The sequence below is a fragment of the Mus musculus genome, chromosome 7 (assembly GCF_000001635.26).
Source record: "Mus musculus strain C57BL/6J chromosome 7, GRCm38.p6 C57BL/6J".
Taxonomy (NCBI): Eukaryota; Metazoa; Chordata; class Mammalia; order Rodentia; family Muridae; genus Mus; species Mus musculus.
The window spans coordinates 32,188,289-32,203,397 of NC_000073.6; the positions used below are offsets into that span (position 1 = coordinate 32,188,289).

Below are 15,109 nucleotides of genomic sequence, written 5' to 3' on the forward strand. Positions count from 1 at the left end.
AGTCAGTGGGGTTTACAGATAGCCACAGAAAAGGTCCAAATTTCTGATACAGGACAATTCTTGGGCTCTGTGGTGTCCCCAGATAAGATTGTGCCCCAAAAGGTAGAGATAAGAAGAGATCACCTCCATACCTTAAATGATTTTCAAAAGCTGTTGGGAGATATTAATTGGCTCAGACCTTTTTTAAAGATTCCTTCCGCTGAGTTAAGGCCTTTGTTTAGTATTTTAGAAGGAGATCCTCATATCTCCTCCCCTAGGACTCTTACTCTAGCTGCTAACCAGGCCTTACAAAAAGTGGAAAAGGCCTTACAGAATGCACAATTACAACGTATTGAGGATTCGCAACCTTTCAGTTTGTGTGTCTTTAAGACAGCACAATTGCCAACTGCAGTTTTGTGGCAGAATGGGCCATTGTTGTGGATCCATCCAAACGTATCCCCAGCTAAAATAATAGATTGGTATCCTGATGCAATTGCACAGCTTGCCCTTAAAGGCCTAAAAGCAGCAATCACCCACTTTGGGCAAAGTCCATATCTTTTAATTGTACCTTATACCGCTGCACAGGTTCAAACCTTGGCAGCCACATCTAATGATTGGGCAGTTTTAGTTACCTCCTTTTCAGGAAAAATAGATAACCATTAACACTTTGTCAGCCTCAGTGACTACAGTCATAGATAAACAGGCCTCAGCTAATGTCAAGATACAGAGAGGTCTCATGCTGGTTAATCAACTCATAGATCTTGTCCAGATACAACTAGATGTATTATGACAAATAACTCAGCTGGGATGTGAACAAAAGTTTCCGGGATTGTGTGTTATTTCCATTCAGTATGTTAAATTTACTAGGGCAGCTAATTTGTCAAAAAGTCTTTTTCAGTATATGTTACAGAATTGGATGGCTGAATTTGAACAGATCCCTTCGGGAATTGAGACTTCAGGTCAACTCCACGCGCTTGGACCTGTCCCTGACCAAAGGATTACCCAATTGGATCTCCTCAGCATTTTCTTTCTTTAAAAAATGGGTGGGATTAATATTATTTGGAGATACACTTTGCTGTGGATTAGTGTTGCTTCTTTGATTGGTCTGTAAGCTTAAGGCCCAAACTAGGAGAGACAAGGTGGTTATTGCCCAGGCGCTTGCAGGACTAGAACATGGAGCTCCCCCTGATATATGGTTATCTATGCTTAGGCAATAGGTCGCTGGCCACTCAGCTCTTACATCTCACGAGGCTAGACTCATTGCACGGGATAGAGTGAGTGTGCTTCAGCAGCCCGAGAGAGTTGCACGGCTAAGCACTGCAATGGAAAGGCTCTGCGGCATATATGAGCCTATTCTAGGGAGACATGTCATCTTTCATGAAGGTTCAGTGTCCTAGTTCCCTTCCCCCAGGCAAAACGACACGGGAGCAGGTCAGGGTTGCTCTGGGTAAAAGCCTGTGAGCCTAAGAGCTAATCCTGTAAATGGCTCCTTTACCTACACACTGGGGATTTGACCTCTATCTCCACTCTCATTAATATGGGTGGCCTATTTGCTCTTATTAAAAGGAAAGGGGGAGATGTTGGGAGCCGCGCCCACATTCGCCGTTACAAGATGGCGCTGACAGCTGTGTTCTAAGTGGTAAACAAATAATCTGCGCATATGCCGAGGGTGGTTCTCCACTCCATGTGCTCTGCCTTCCCCGTGACGTCAACTCGGCCGATGGGCTGCAGCCAATCAGGGAGTGACACGTCCTAGGCGAAATATAACTCTCCTAAAAAAGGGACGGGGTTTCGTTTTCTCTCTCTCTTGCTTCTTACACTCTTGCTCCTGAAGATGTAAGCAATAAAGTTTTGCCGCAGAAGATTCTGGTCTGTGGTGTTCTTCCTGGCCGGGCGTGAGAACGCGTCTAATAACATCCACTTATCAGGGAGTATATATCATGTGAGTTCTTTTGTGATTGGGTTACCTCACTCCGGAAGATGCCCTCCAGGTCAATCCATTTGCCTAGGAATTTCAAAAATTCATTCTTTTTAATAGCTGAGTAGTACTCCATTGTGTAAATGTATCACACTTTCTATATCTATTCATCTTGAGGAGCATCTTGGTTCTTTCCAGCTTCTGGGTATTATAAATAAGGCTGCTATGAACATAGTAGAGCATGTGTCTTTCTAACCAGGTGGAACATCTTCTGGATATATGCCCAGGAGAGGTATTGTGGGATCCTCCAGTAGTACTATGTCCAATTCCTGAGGAACTGCCAGACTGATTTCCAGAGTGGTTGTACAAGCTTGTAATCCCAACAACAATGGAGGAGCGTTCCTTTTACACCAAATCCTCACCAGCATCTTCTGTCACCTAATTTTTGATCTTAGCCATTCTGATTTGTGTGAGATGGAATCTCAGGGCTGTTTTAATTTGCATTTCCCTGATGATTAAGGATTTGAACATTTTTTCAGGTGCTTCTCTGCCATTCGGTATTGGTCACATGAGAATTCTTTGTTCAGTTCTGAGCCCCATTTTTTAATGGGGTTATTTGATTTTGTGGAGTCCACCTTCTTAAGTTCTATATATGGATTGGATATTAGTCCCCTATCAGATTTAGGATAGGTAAAGATACTTTCCCAATCTGTTGGTGGTCTTTTTGTCTTATTGACAGTGTCTTTTGCCTTGCAGAAGCTTTGCAGTTTCATGAGGTCCCATTTGTCAATTCTTGATCTTACAGCTCAAGCCATTGCTGTTCTCTTTAGGAATTTTTCCCCTGTTCCCATATCTTCAAGGCTTTTCCCCACTCTCTCCTCTATAAGTTTCAGTGTCTCTGGTTTTATGTGAAGTTCCTTAATCCACTTAGATTTGACCTTAGTACAAGGTGATAGGAATGGATTGATTCACATTCTTCTACATGATAACAACCAGTTGTGCCAGTACCATTTGTTGAAAATGCTGTCTTTCTTCCACTGGATGGTTTTAGCTCCCTTGTCAAAGATCAAGTGACCATAGGTGTGTGGGTTCATTTCTGGGTCTTCAATAATATTCCATTGGTCTACTTGTCTGTCACTATACCAGCATCATGCAGTTTTTATCACAATTGCTCTGTAATAAAACTTTAAGTCAGGCATGGTGATTCCACTAGAGGTTCTTTTATTCTTGAGAAATTTTTGCTATCCAGGTTTTTTTGTTATTCCAGATGAATTCGCAGATTGCTCTTTCTAATTTATTGAAGAATTGAGTTGGAATTTTGATGGGGATTGCATTGAATCTGTAGATTGCCTTTGGCAAGATAACCATTTTTAAAATGTTGATCCTGCCAATCCATGCGCATGGGAGATCTTTCCATCTTCTGAGATCTTCTTTAATTTATTTCTTTAGAGACTTGAGTTCTTATTATCCAGATCTTTCACTTCCTTAGTTAGAGTCATGCCAATGTATTTTATATTATTTGTGACTATTGAGAAGGGTGTTGTATCCCTAATTTCTTTCTTAGCCTGTTTATCCTTTGTGTAGAGAAAGACCATTGACTTGTTTGAGTTAGTTTTATATCCAGCCACTTCACCGAAGCTGTTTATCAGGTTTAGGAGTTCTCTGGTGGGATTTTTAGGGTCACTTATATATACTATCATATTATCTGCAAATAGCGATATTTTGACTTCTTCATTTATAATTTGTATCCCCTTGATCTTCTTTTTCTCGAATTGCGCTGGACTTTAAGTACAATGCTGAATAGACAGGGAAAAGGTTGGCAGCGTTTTCTAGTCCCTGATTTTAGTGGGATTGCTTCCAGCTTTTCACCATTTACTTTGATGTTGGCTAGTGGTTTGCTGTAGATTGCTTTTATCATGATTAGGAAAAGGCCTTGAATTCCTGATCTTTCCATGACTTTCATCATGAATGGGTGTTGGATTTTGTCAAATGCTTTCTCTGCGTCTAACGAGATGATCATGTGGATTTTGACTTTGAGTTTTTTTATATAATGGATTATGTTGATGGATTTCCGTATATTAACCCATCCCTGCATCCCTGGAATAAAACCTACTTGCTCAGGATGGATGATTGTTTTAATGTGTTCTTGGATTTGGTTAGCAGGAGTTTTATTGATTATTTTTGCATCGATATTCATATGGGAAATTGATTGGAAGTTCTCTATCTTTGTTGGATCTTTTTGTGGTTTAGATATCAGAGTAATTGTCGCTTCATAGAATGAGTTGGGTAGATTACCTTCTGCTTCTATTTTGTGGAATAGTTTGTGCAGAACTGGGATTAGATCTTCTTTGAAGGTCTGATAGAACTCTGCACTAAACCCATCTGGTCCTGGGCTTTTTTTTGGTTGGGAGACTATTAGTGACTGCTTCTATTTCTTTAGGGGATATGGGACTTTTAGATCATTAAATTGATCCTTATTTAACTCAGGTACCTCATATCTTTCTAGAAATTTGTCCATTTCATCCAGGTTTTCCAGTTTTGTTGAGTATAGTCTTTTGTAGTAGGGTCTGATCTTTTTATGGATTTCTTCAAAACCTGTTGTTATGTCTTCCTTTTCATTTCTGATTTCATTAATTAGGATGCTGTCCCTGTGCCATCTAATGAGTCTGGCTAATAGTTTATCTATCTTGTTGATTTTCTCAAAGAACTAACTCCACGTTGGGTTGATTCTTTGAATAGTTCTTCTTGTTTCCACTTGGTTGATTTTGCCCCTGAGTTTGATTATTTCCTGCCATCTACTCCTCTTGGGTGAATTTCCTTCTTTTGTTCTAGAGCTTTTAGATGTGTTGTCAAGCTCCTAGTGTGTACTCTTTCTAGTTTCTTTTTAGAGGCACTCAGGGCTATGAGTTTTCCTCTTAGAAATGCTTTCATTGTGTCCCATAAGTTTGGGTATGTTGTGTCTTTATTTTTATTAAACTCTAAAAAGGCTTTAGTTTCTTTCTTTATTCCTTCCTTGACCAAGGTATCATTGAGAAGAGTTGTTCAATTTCCATGTCAATGTTGGCTTTTCATTATTTATGTTGTTATTGAAGATAAGCCTTAGTCCATGGTGTTCTGATAGGGTGTATGGGACAATTTCAATATTTTTGTATTTGTTGAGGGCTGTTTTGTGACCAGTTATATGGTCAGGTTTGGAGAAGTTACCATGAGGTGCTGAGAAGAAGGTATATCCTTTTGTTTTAGGATAAAATTTTTGTAGATATCTGCTAAAAACATTTGTTTCATAACTTCTGTCAGTTTCAATGTGTCCCTGTTTAGTTTTTGTTTCCATGATCTGTCAATTGATGAACGTGGTGTGTTGAGGTCTACCACTAATATTGTGTGAGGTAGAATGTGTGCTTTGAGCTTTATGAAAGTTTCTTTAATGAATGTTGCTGCCCTTGCTTTTGATGCATAGATATTCAGAATTGAGAGTTCCTCTTGGAGGATTTTACTTTGATGAGTATGAAGTGTCCCTCCTTGTCTTTTTTTTTTTTTTTTTGATAACTTTGGTTTGGAAGTTGATTTTATTCGATATTAGAATTGCTACTGCAGCTTGTTTCTTCAGGCCATTTGCTTACAAAATTGTTTTCCAGCCTTTCACTCTGAGGTAGTTTCTGTTTTTTCCCAGAGATGGGTGTCCTGTAAGCATCAAAATTTTGGGTCCTGTTTGTGTAGCCAGTCTGTTAGTCAATATCTTTTTATTGGGGAGTTGAGTCCATTGATATTAAGAGATATTAAGGAAAAGTAATGTTGCTTCCTATTATTTTTGTTGTTATAGTTGGCATTTTGACCTTGTGGCTGTTTTCTTTTTGGTTTGTTGAAGGATTATTTTCTTGTTTTTTCTAGTGCATGGTCTCTGTCCTTGTATTGAGTTTTTTTTTTGTTTTGGTTTTTGTTTTTTTTTGTGAGTTTTTTATAAGCTTTCTAGTTTCTTTTTTTTTCTTTTTTTATTATGTATTTTCTTCAATTACATTTCCAATGCTATCCAAATAGTCCTCCCCCTGCCCCCCCCCCACTCCCCTATCCACCCATTCCCATTTTTTGGCCCTGGCGATCCCCTGTACTGGGGCATGTAAAGTTTGCCTGACCAATGGGCCTCTTTTTCCAGTGATGGCAGACTAGATCATCTTTTGATACATATGCAGCTAGAGTCAAGAGCTCTGGGGTACTGGTTAGTTCATAATGTTGTTCCACTGATAGGGTTGCAGATCTCTTTAGCTCCTTGGATAATTTCTCTAGCTCCACCATTGGGGGCCCTGTGATCCATCCAATAGTTGACTGTGAGCATCCACTTCTGTGTTTGCTAGGTCCCGGCATAGTCTCACAAGGGACAGCTATATCACTGTCCTTGCAACAAAGACTTGCTAGTGTATGCAATGGTGTCATCGTTTGGAGGCTAATTATGGGATAGATCCCTGGATATGGCAGTCTCTAGATGGACCATCCTTTTGTCTCAGCTCCAAACTTTGTCTCTGTAACTCCTTCCATGGGTGATTGTTTCCAATTCTAAGAATGAGCAAAGTGTCCACACTTTGGTCTTCGTTCTTCTTCAGTTTCATATGTTTTATATATTGTACCTTATATCTCGCTATACTAAGTTTCTGGGTTAATATCCACTTATCAGTGAGTACATTTGATTTGAGCTCTTTTGTGATTGGGTTACCTCACTCAGGATGATGCCCTCCAGGTCCAATCATTTGTCTAGGTATTTCATAAATTCATTCTTTTTAATAGCTGAGTAGTACTCCATTGTGTAAATGTACCACATTTTTTTGTATCCATACCTCTTTTGAGGGACATCTGGGTTCTTTCCAGCTTCTGGCTATTATAAATAAGGCTGCTATGAGCATAGTGGAGCATGTGTCCTTCTTACCGGTTGGGACATCTTCTGGATATATGCCCAGGAGAGGTATTGCTGGATCCTCCGGTAGTACTATGTCCAATTTTCTGAGGAACTGCCAGACTGATTTCCAGAGTGGTTGTACAAGCTTGCACTCCTACCAACAATGGAGGAGTGTTCCTCTTTATCCACATCCTCGCCAGCATCTGCTGTCACCTGAATTTTTGATCTTAGACATTCTGACTGGTGTGAGATGGAATCTCAGGGTTGTTTTGATTTGCATTTCTCTGATGATTAAGGATGTTGAACATTTTTTCAGGTGTTTCTCAGCCTTTCAGTATTCCTCAGGTAGAATTCTTTGTTCAGCTCTGAGCCACATCTTTTCAGGGGGTTATTTAATTTTCTGGAGTCCACCCTTTGAGTTCTTATATATATTGGATATTAGTCCCCTATCTGATTTAAGATACGTAAAGATTCTTTCCCAATCTGTTGGTGCTCTTTTTGTCTTATTGACGGTGTCTTTTGCCTTGCAGAAGCTTTGGAGTTTCATGAGGTCCCATTTGTCAATTCTCGATCTTACAGCACAAGCCATTGCTCTTCTATTCAGGAGTATTTCCCCTGTGCCCATATCTTCGAGGCTTTTCCCCACTTTCTCCTCTATAAGTTTCAGTGTCTCTGGTTTTATGTGAAGTTCCTTGATCCACTTAGATTTGACCTTAGTACAAGGAGAGAGAAATGGGTCGATTCGAATTCTTCTACTTGGTAACAACCAGTTGTGCCAGCACCATTTGTTGAAAATGCTGTCTTTTTTCCCACTGGATGGTTTTAGCTTCCTTGTCGAAGATCAAGTGACCATAGGTGTGTGGGGTCATTTCTGGGTCTTCAATTCTATTCCATTGGTCTACTTGTCTGACACTATACCAGCACCATGCAGTTTTTATAACAATTGCTCTGTAGTAAAGCTTTAGGTCAGGCATGGTGATTCCACCAGATGTACTTTTATCCTGGAGAAGAGCTTTTGCTATCCTAGTTTTTTTGTTATTCTAGATGAATTTGCAGACTGCTCTTTCTAATTCGTTGAAGAATTGAGTTGGAATTTTGATGGGGATTGCATTGAATATGTAGATTGCTTTTGGCAAGATAGCCATTTTTACAATGTTGATCCTGCCAATCCATGAGCATGGGAGATCTTGCCATCTTCTGAGATCTTCTTTAATTACTTTCTTCAGGGACTTGAATTTTTTATCATAAAGATCTTTCATTTTCTTAGTTAGAGTCACGCCAAGATATTTTATATTATTTGTGACTATTGAGAAGGGTGTTGTTTCCCTAAATTCTTTCTCAGCCTGTTTATTCTTTCTGTAGAGAAAGACCATTGACTTGAGTTAATTTTATATCCAGCTACTTCACTGAAGCTGTTTATCAGGTTTAGGAGTTCTCTGGTGAAATTTTTAGGGTCACTTATAAATACTATCATATCATCTGCAAAAAGTGATATTTTGACTTCATCTTTTCCAATTTGTATCCCCTTGATCTCCTTTTGTTGTCGAATTGCTATGGCTAGGATTTCAAGTACTATGTTTAAGAGGTAGGGAGAAAGTGGGCATCCTTGTCTAGTCCCTGATTTTAGTGGGATTGCTTCCAGCTTCTCACCATTTACTTTGATGTTGGCTACTGGTTTGCTGAGATTGCTTTTATCATGTTTAGGTATGGGCCTTGAATTCCTGAACTTTCCAAGATTTTTATCATGAATGGGTGTTGCATCTTCTCAAATGTTTTTTCCGCATCTAACGAGATGATCATGTGGTTTTTGTCTTTGAGTTTGTATATATATTGGATTACATTGATAGATTTTCGTATATTAAACCATCTCTGCATCCCTGGAATAAAACCTACTTGGTCAGGATGGATGATTGCTTTAATGTGTTCTTGGATTTGGTTAGCAAGAATTTTATTGAGTATTTTTGCATCAATATTCATAAGGGAAATTGGTCTGAAGTTCTCTATCTTTGTTGGGTCTTTTTGTGGTTTAGGTATCAGAGTAATTGTGGCTTCATAGAATCAGTTGGGTAGAGTACCTTCTACTTCTATTTTGTGGAATAGTTTGTGCAGAACTGGAATTAGATCTTCTTTGAAGGACTGATAGAACTCTGCACTAAACCCATCTGGTCCTGGGCTCTTTTTGGCTGGGAGAGTATTAATGACTGCTTCTATTTCTTTAGGGGATATAGGACTGTTTAGATCCTTAACTTGATCCTGATTTAACTTTGGTACCTGGTATCTGTCTAGAAATTTGTCCATTTCATCCAGGTTTTCCAGTTTTGTTGAGTATAGCCTTTTGTAGAAGGATCTGATGTTATTTTGGATTTCTTCAGGATCTGTTGTTATGTCTCCCTTTTCATTACTGATTTTGTTAATTAGGACAAATTTGCCCTTTACTGAGTCCAGCTAAGGGTTTTCTATCTTGTTGATTTTCTCAAAGAAACAACTCCTCGTTTGGGTAATTCTTTGAATAGTTCTTCTTGTTTCCACTTGGTTGATTTCGCTCTTGTTTTTGATTATTTCCTGCCATCTACTCCTCTTGGGTGAATTTGCTTCCTTTTTTTCTAGAGCTTTTAGATGTGTTGTCAAGCTGCTAGAGTTTGCTCTCTCTGGTTTCTTTTTGGAGGCACACCGACCTATGAGTTTCTCTCTTAGAAATGCTTTCATTGTGACCCATGGGTTTGGGTATGTTGTCGCTTCATTTTCATTAAACTTTAAGAAGTCTTTAATTTCTTTCTTTATTCCTTCCTTGACCAAGGTATCATTGAGAAGAGTGTTGTTAAGTTTCCACGTGAATGTTGGCTTTCCATTATTTATGTTGTTATTGAAGATCAGTCTTAGGCCATGGTGGTCTGATAGGATACATGGGCCAATTTCAATATTTTTGTATCTGTTGAGGCCTGTTTTGTGACCAATTATATGGTCAATTTTGGAGAAGGTCCCGTGAGGTGCTGAGAAGAAGGTATATCCTTTTGTTTTAGGATAAAATATTCTATAGATATCTGTCAGATCCATTTGTATCATAATTTCTATTAGTTTCACTGTGTCCCTGTTTAGTTTCTGCTTCCACGATCTGTCCATGATGAAAGTGGTGTGTTGAAGTCTCCCACTATTATTGTGTGAGGTGCAATGTGTGTTTTGAGCTTTACTAAAGTGTCTTTAATGAATGTCACTGCCCTTTCATTTGGATCTTAGATATTCAGAATTGAGAGTTCCTCTTGGAGGATTTTACCTTTGATGAGTATGAAGTGTCCCTCCTTGCCTTTTTTGATAACTTTGGGTTGGAAGTCGATTTTATTTGATATTAGAATGGCTACTCCAGCTTGTTTTTTCAGACCATTTGCTTGGAAAATTGTTTTCCAGCCTTTCACTCTGAGATAGTGTCTGTCTTTTTCCCTGAGATGGGTTTCCTGTAAGCAGCAGAAAGTTGGGTCCTGTTTGTGTAGCCAGTCTGTTAGTCTATGTCTTTTTATTGGGGAATTGAGTCCATTGATATTAAGAGATATTAAGAAAAGTAATTGTTGCTTCCTGTTACTTTTGTTGTTAGAGTTGGCATTCTGTTCTTGTGGCTGTCTTCTTTTTGGTTTGTTGAGGGATTACTTTCTTGCTTGTTCTAGGGCGTGATTTCTGTCCTTGTATTGCTTCTTTTCTGTTATTATCCTTTGAAGGGCTGGATTTGTGGAAAGATAATGTGTGAATTTGGTTTTGTCATGGAATACTTTGGTTTCTCCATCTATGGTAATTGAGAGTTTGGCCGGGTATAGCCTGGGCTATTTGTGTTCTCTTACTGTCTGTATAACATCTGTCCAGGCTCTTCTGGCTTTCATAGTCTCTGGTGAAAAATCTGGTGTAATTCTGATAGGCCTGCCTTTATATGTTACTTGACCTTTCTCCCTTACTGCTTTTAATATTCTTTCTTTATTTAGTGCATTTGTTGTTCTGATTATTACGTGTCAGGAGCAATTTCTTTTCTGGTCCAGTGTATTTGGAGTTCTGTAGGCTTCTTGTATGTTCATGGGCATGTCATTCTTTAGGTTTGGGAAGTTTTCTTCTATATTTTGTTGAATATTTTTGCTGTGCCTTTAAGTTGAAAATCTCCATTCTCATCAACTCCTGTTATTCGTAGGAATAATAATTTCCTGGATTTCCTGGATGTTTTTAGTTAGGATCTTTTTGCGTTTTGTATTATCTTTGATTGTTGTGCTGATGTTCTCTATGGAATCTTCTGCACCTGAGATTCTCTCTTCCATCTCTTATATTCTGTTGCTGATGCTCGCGTCTATGGTTCCAGATTTCTTTCCTAGGGTTTCTATATCCAGCGTTGCCTCGATTTGGTCTTTCTTTATTGTCTCTACTTCCTTTTTATGTCTAGTATGGTTTTGTTCATTTCTATCACCTGTTTGGATGTGTTTTCCTGTTTTTCTATAAGGACTTCTACCTGTTTGTTGGTGTTTTCCTGGTTTTTTTTTTAAAGACTTGTAACTCTTTAGCAGTGTTCTCCTGTATTTCTTTAAGTGAGTTATTAAAGTTCTTCTTGATTTCCTCTACCATCACCATAAGATATGCTTTTAAATTCGGGTCTAGCTTTTCGTTGTGTTGGGGTGCCCATGACTAGGTGGCGTGGGAGTGCTGCGTTCTGATGATGGTGAGTGGTCTTGATTTCTGTTAGTAGGATTCTTACTTTTGCCTTTCGCCATCTGGTATTCTCTGGAGCTGTGCAGGATTCACTCGGCGGGGTCCTGGAACCAAGAATTCTGTCAGGGTACACTCGGCAGGGTCCCAGAACTAAGATGTCTGCTGCCAATGCCCAGGCAAAGCGCTCCCGCGCCAGGCAGTTCCCTATCCTCTGGCCAGGAAAATGGTCACCTGCCTGTGCAGGATACACTTGGTGGGATCCCGGAACAAAGGTGTCTGCTGCTGATACTCAGGCAAAGCGCTCCAGCGCAGGGCAGATCCCAATCCTCAGAATTCTTAAGATTGTGTGGCTGGTGTTGTGGAGATCTGGCGGTAGTCACCCAACTGTGCGCCCTAGCTACCCCAGTGCTGCTCGACCAAAGGGGCTTGTGCCCCTACTCAGACCGGGTTTTCTGCTTCCCTGACTAATGCAGTCTCAAGTCCTATGCGATTGGATTGGAGCAGATGCTGTGTTCCACTCACCAGAAGTCCTACGATCTCTTGGCAGGTGTTGTGAGTAGCTGGCAGTAGTCATCTGACTGTGCGCCCTAGCTACCCCGGTGCTGCTCGGACCAGAAGGGCTTTTTTTTTCTGCTATTATTCTTTGAAGGGCTGGATTCATTGAAAGATATTGTGTGAATCTGGTTTTGTCTTTGAATGCTTTGGATTTTCCATCTGTGGTTATTGAGAGTTTGGCTGGGTATAGTAGCCTGGGCTGTCATTTGTGTTCTCTTAGGGTCTGTATAACATCTTTCCAGGATCTTCTGGTTTTCATACTCTCTGGTGAATAGTATGGTGTAATACTGATAGGCCTGCCTTTATATCTTACTTGCCCTTTTTCCCTTACTGCTTTTAATATTCTATCTTTATTTAGTGCATTTGTTGTTCTGATTATTATGTGCCAGGAGGAATTTCCAGTCTATTTGGAGTTCTGTAGGCTTCTTGTCTGTTCATGGGCATCTCTTTCTTTAGGTTTGGGAAATTTTTTTCTATTATTTTGTTGAAGATATTTGCTTGCCCTTTAAGTTGAAAATCTCCATTCTCATTAACTCCTATTATCCATAGGTTTGGTCTTCTGAGTATGTCCTGGATTTCCTGGATGATTTGAGTTAGGATCTTTTTGAATTTTGCACCTTTTCTTTGATTGTTGTGCTGATGTTCTCTATGGAGTCTTTAGCACCTGAGATTCTCTCTTTCATCTCTTGTATTTTGTTGCTGATACCTGCATCTGTGGTTCCAGATTTCTTTCTTAGGGTTTCTATCTCTAGCATTGCCTCATTTTGGGTTTTCTTTATTGTGTCTACTTCCCTTTTTAGGTCTAGTATGGTTTTGTTCATTTCCATCACCTGTTTGGATGTGTTTTCCTGTATTTCTTTAAGTACTTCTACTTGTTTCGTTGTGTTTTCCTCTTTTTCTTTAAGGACTTGTAACTCTTTAGCAGTGTTCTCCTGTATTTCTTTAAGTGAGTTATGAAAGTCTTTCTTGATGTCCTCTACCATCATCATGAGTTCTGCTTTTAAATCCGTGTCTAGGTTTTAGGGTGTGTTGGGGGTGCCCAGGACTGGGTGAGGTGAGAGTGCTGTGTTCTGATGATGGTTAGTGGTCTTGGTCTGTTAGTAAGATTCTTACGTTTGCCTTTTGCCATATAGTATTATTTGAAGTTAGTTGTTATAGTTGTCTCTGGTTAGAGCTTGTTCCTCTTGTGATTCTTTTAGCCTCTATCAGCAGACCTTGGTGACTATCTCTATCCTGAGTTTCAGTCGTCAGAGCCCTCTCTGCAGGCTAGCTCTCCTCTTGTAGGGAAGGTGCCCAGATATCTGGCATTTGAACCTGCCTCCTGGCAGAAGTTTTATTCCACTCACCAGAGGTCCTAAGAGGACCATTGGGGAGTCTGCCAACTCTGTACCCAAGGTGACCCAGTGCTGGGTCTGACCAGAAGGGCCAGACATGCTTTTTAAAAGAGGAAGGAAAGTCCATTCCCACCAATTCATTTTTTGGAGCCTGGAAGCAGCTGCAGGTGATGACGTGCAGGATAGGGCATAGTCTCTGGAATAGATCCCTGGGCCTCTCAGCAGTTAACAGTATCATGAAGAGCAACAGCAACTGTTGCTGAACAATAGAGTGATCTAGGGAGGAAGGCTCCACCCTAGATAATCTCCTTAGTGGCAGCAAGGTCAAGTTCTGGCTCAGCTGGCTTCAGACTTGTGGGAGGCTACACAAAACCTAACTAAACAGCATGCTAATGTGCAGGCTTGTTCTGCCACCTAAGGTCTCTCAATGCTTCTCTGCTTTCTTAGGGATGCTGCTTAACTCCAAAGATACTAAAGACCTTGCAGGGCAAAGAAGCAGGCAAAGTCCTGCTGATCAGAGGAGAGAATACAAGGCTACATGACTTCCAAAATGAAAAAAAAATTATAGAAAATAAATGGAAATGTGAGATTTCAGTGCCATCTTATCATAATAATCATAATCTCATCATAACCAGGAGCTAAGCAAACATACACATTCTTCTCTCTGTCAGGCCTTCTCAGGGTAAGGCCTTTGGGCACATCTATGTCATAGAGTTTCTCCATGGCCTCTTTGATCTGGTGCTTATTGGCCTTCACATCCACAATTTGTCCACAGACATATTAAACTCCGTAGAATCAAGAAATAAATAAAAATTACTCCAAATATATTTTAGAAGGGCGAAATAACCTTTTCACCAAGATGGCACCAAAAGCGAAGAAGGAAACCCTGTCCATTCTCAGAGATGAAGCCAAAGCAAAGGCCTTGAAAGCTAAGAAGGCAGTGCTGAAATGCATCCACAGCCACAAAAAGAAGATCAGAATATCACCCACTTCCTTGAAGCCCAAGTCCCTGTGGCTCCAGAGAAAGCCAAAATATCCTCAAAATAGTGAGCCCAGGAGAAACAAGCTTGACCACTATGTTGTCATCAAATTGCAATGACCACGAAGTCAGCCATGAAGAAAATAAAGGATAAAAACAAGCTTGCGTTCATTGTGGATGTCAAGACCAACAAGCACCAGATCAAAAAGGCCATGAAGAAACTCTATGACATTGATGTGACCAAAGCCAATACCCTGACAAGGCCTGACAGAGAGAAGAAGGCATATGTTTGCTTAGCTCCTGATTATGATGCTCTGGATGTTGCCAACAAGATTAGGGTCATCTAAACTGAGTCTAGTTAGCTGATTCTAAATATACACTTTTTTCACCATAAAAAAAGAAGGGAGAAATAATAGACATGTAAGATGTCAATGCTATCTTAAGCAACTAGGTTCTTTCAATGTGGGATCCATGGGAACACTGGGACAGGTTATCCTAGCACATGATATATATATTGTCCTTAAAATAGGCTCATACCATAAATATAAATGAATTAAAATGAAGTTAATTACAGGAAAATATTAATTAAATTTATATAGTGATAATGGGTATATTTGTATTTGTGTAAAATAAGGTAGAGTGGAAAGTGTATTTGTCCAGACAGATATTAATCTCCATAGAAGGGAGAAATAAATGAAAATGGCTTTAAGTGTTTTAAAACATGGATGAAAAAACAAATTCAGAACTTTGATGTCAAGGCTTAAGAGACCAAGGCAAGGACAGTT

At 39.7% G+C, this 15,109-nt stretch overlaps 1 pseudogene; it reads left to right on the top strand.

The window, feature by feature from the left end:
* Positions 1-14,204: 14,204 nt before the first annotated feature.
* Gm9137 lies at positions 14,205-14,671 on the top strand (annotated as a pseudogene).
* The last annotated feature ends 438 nt before the right edge of the window (positions 14,672-15,109 follow it).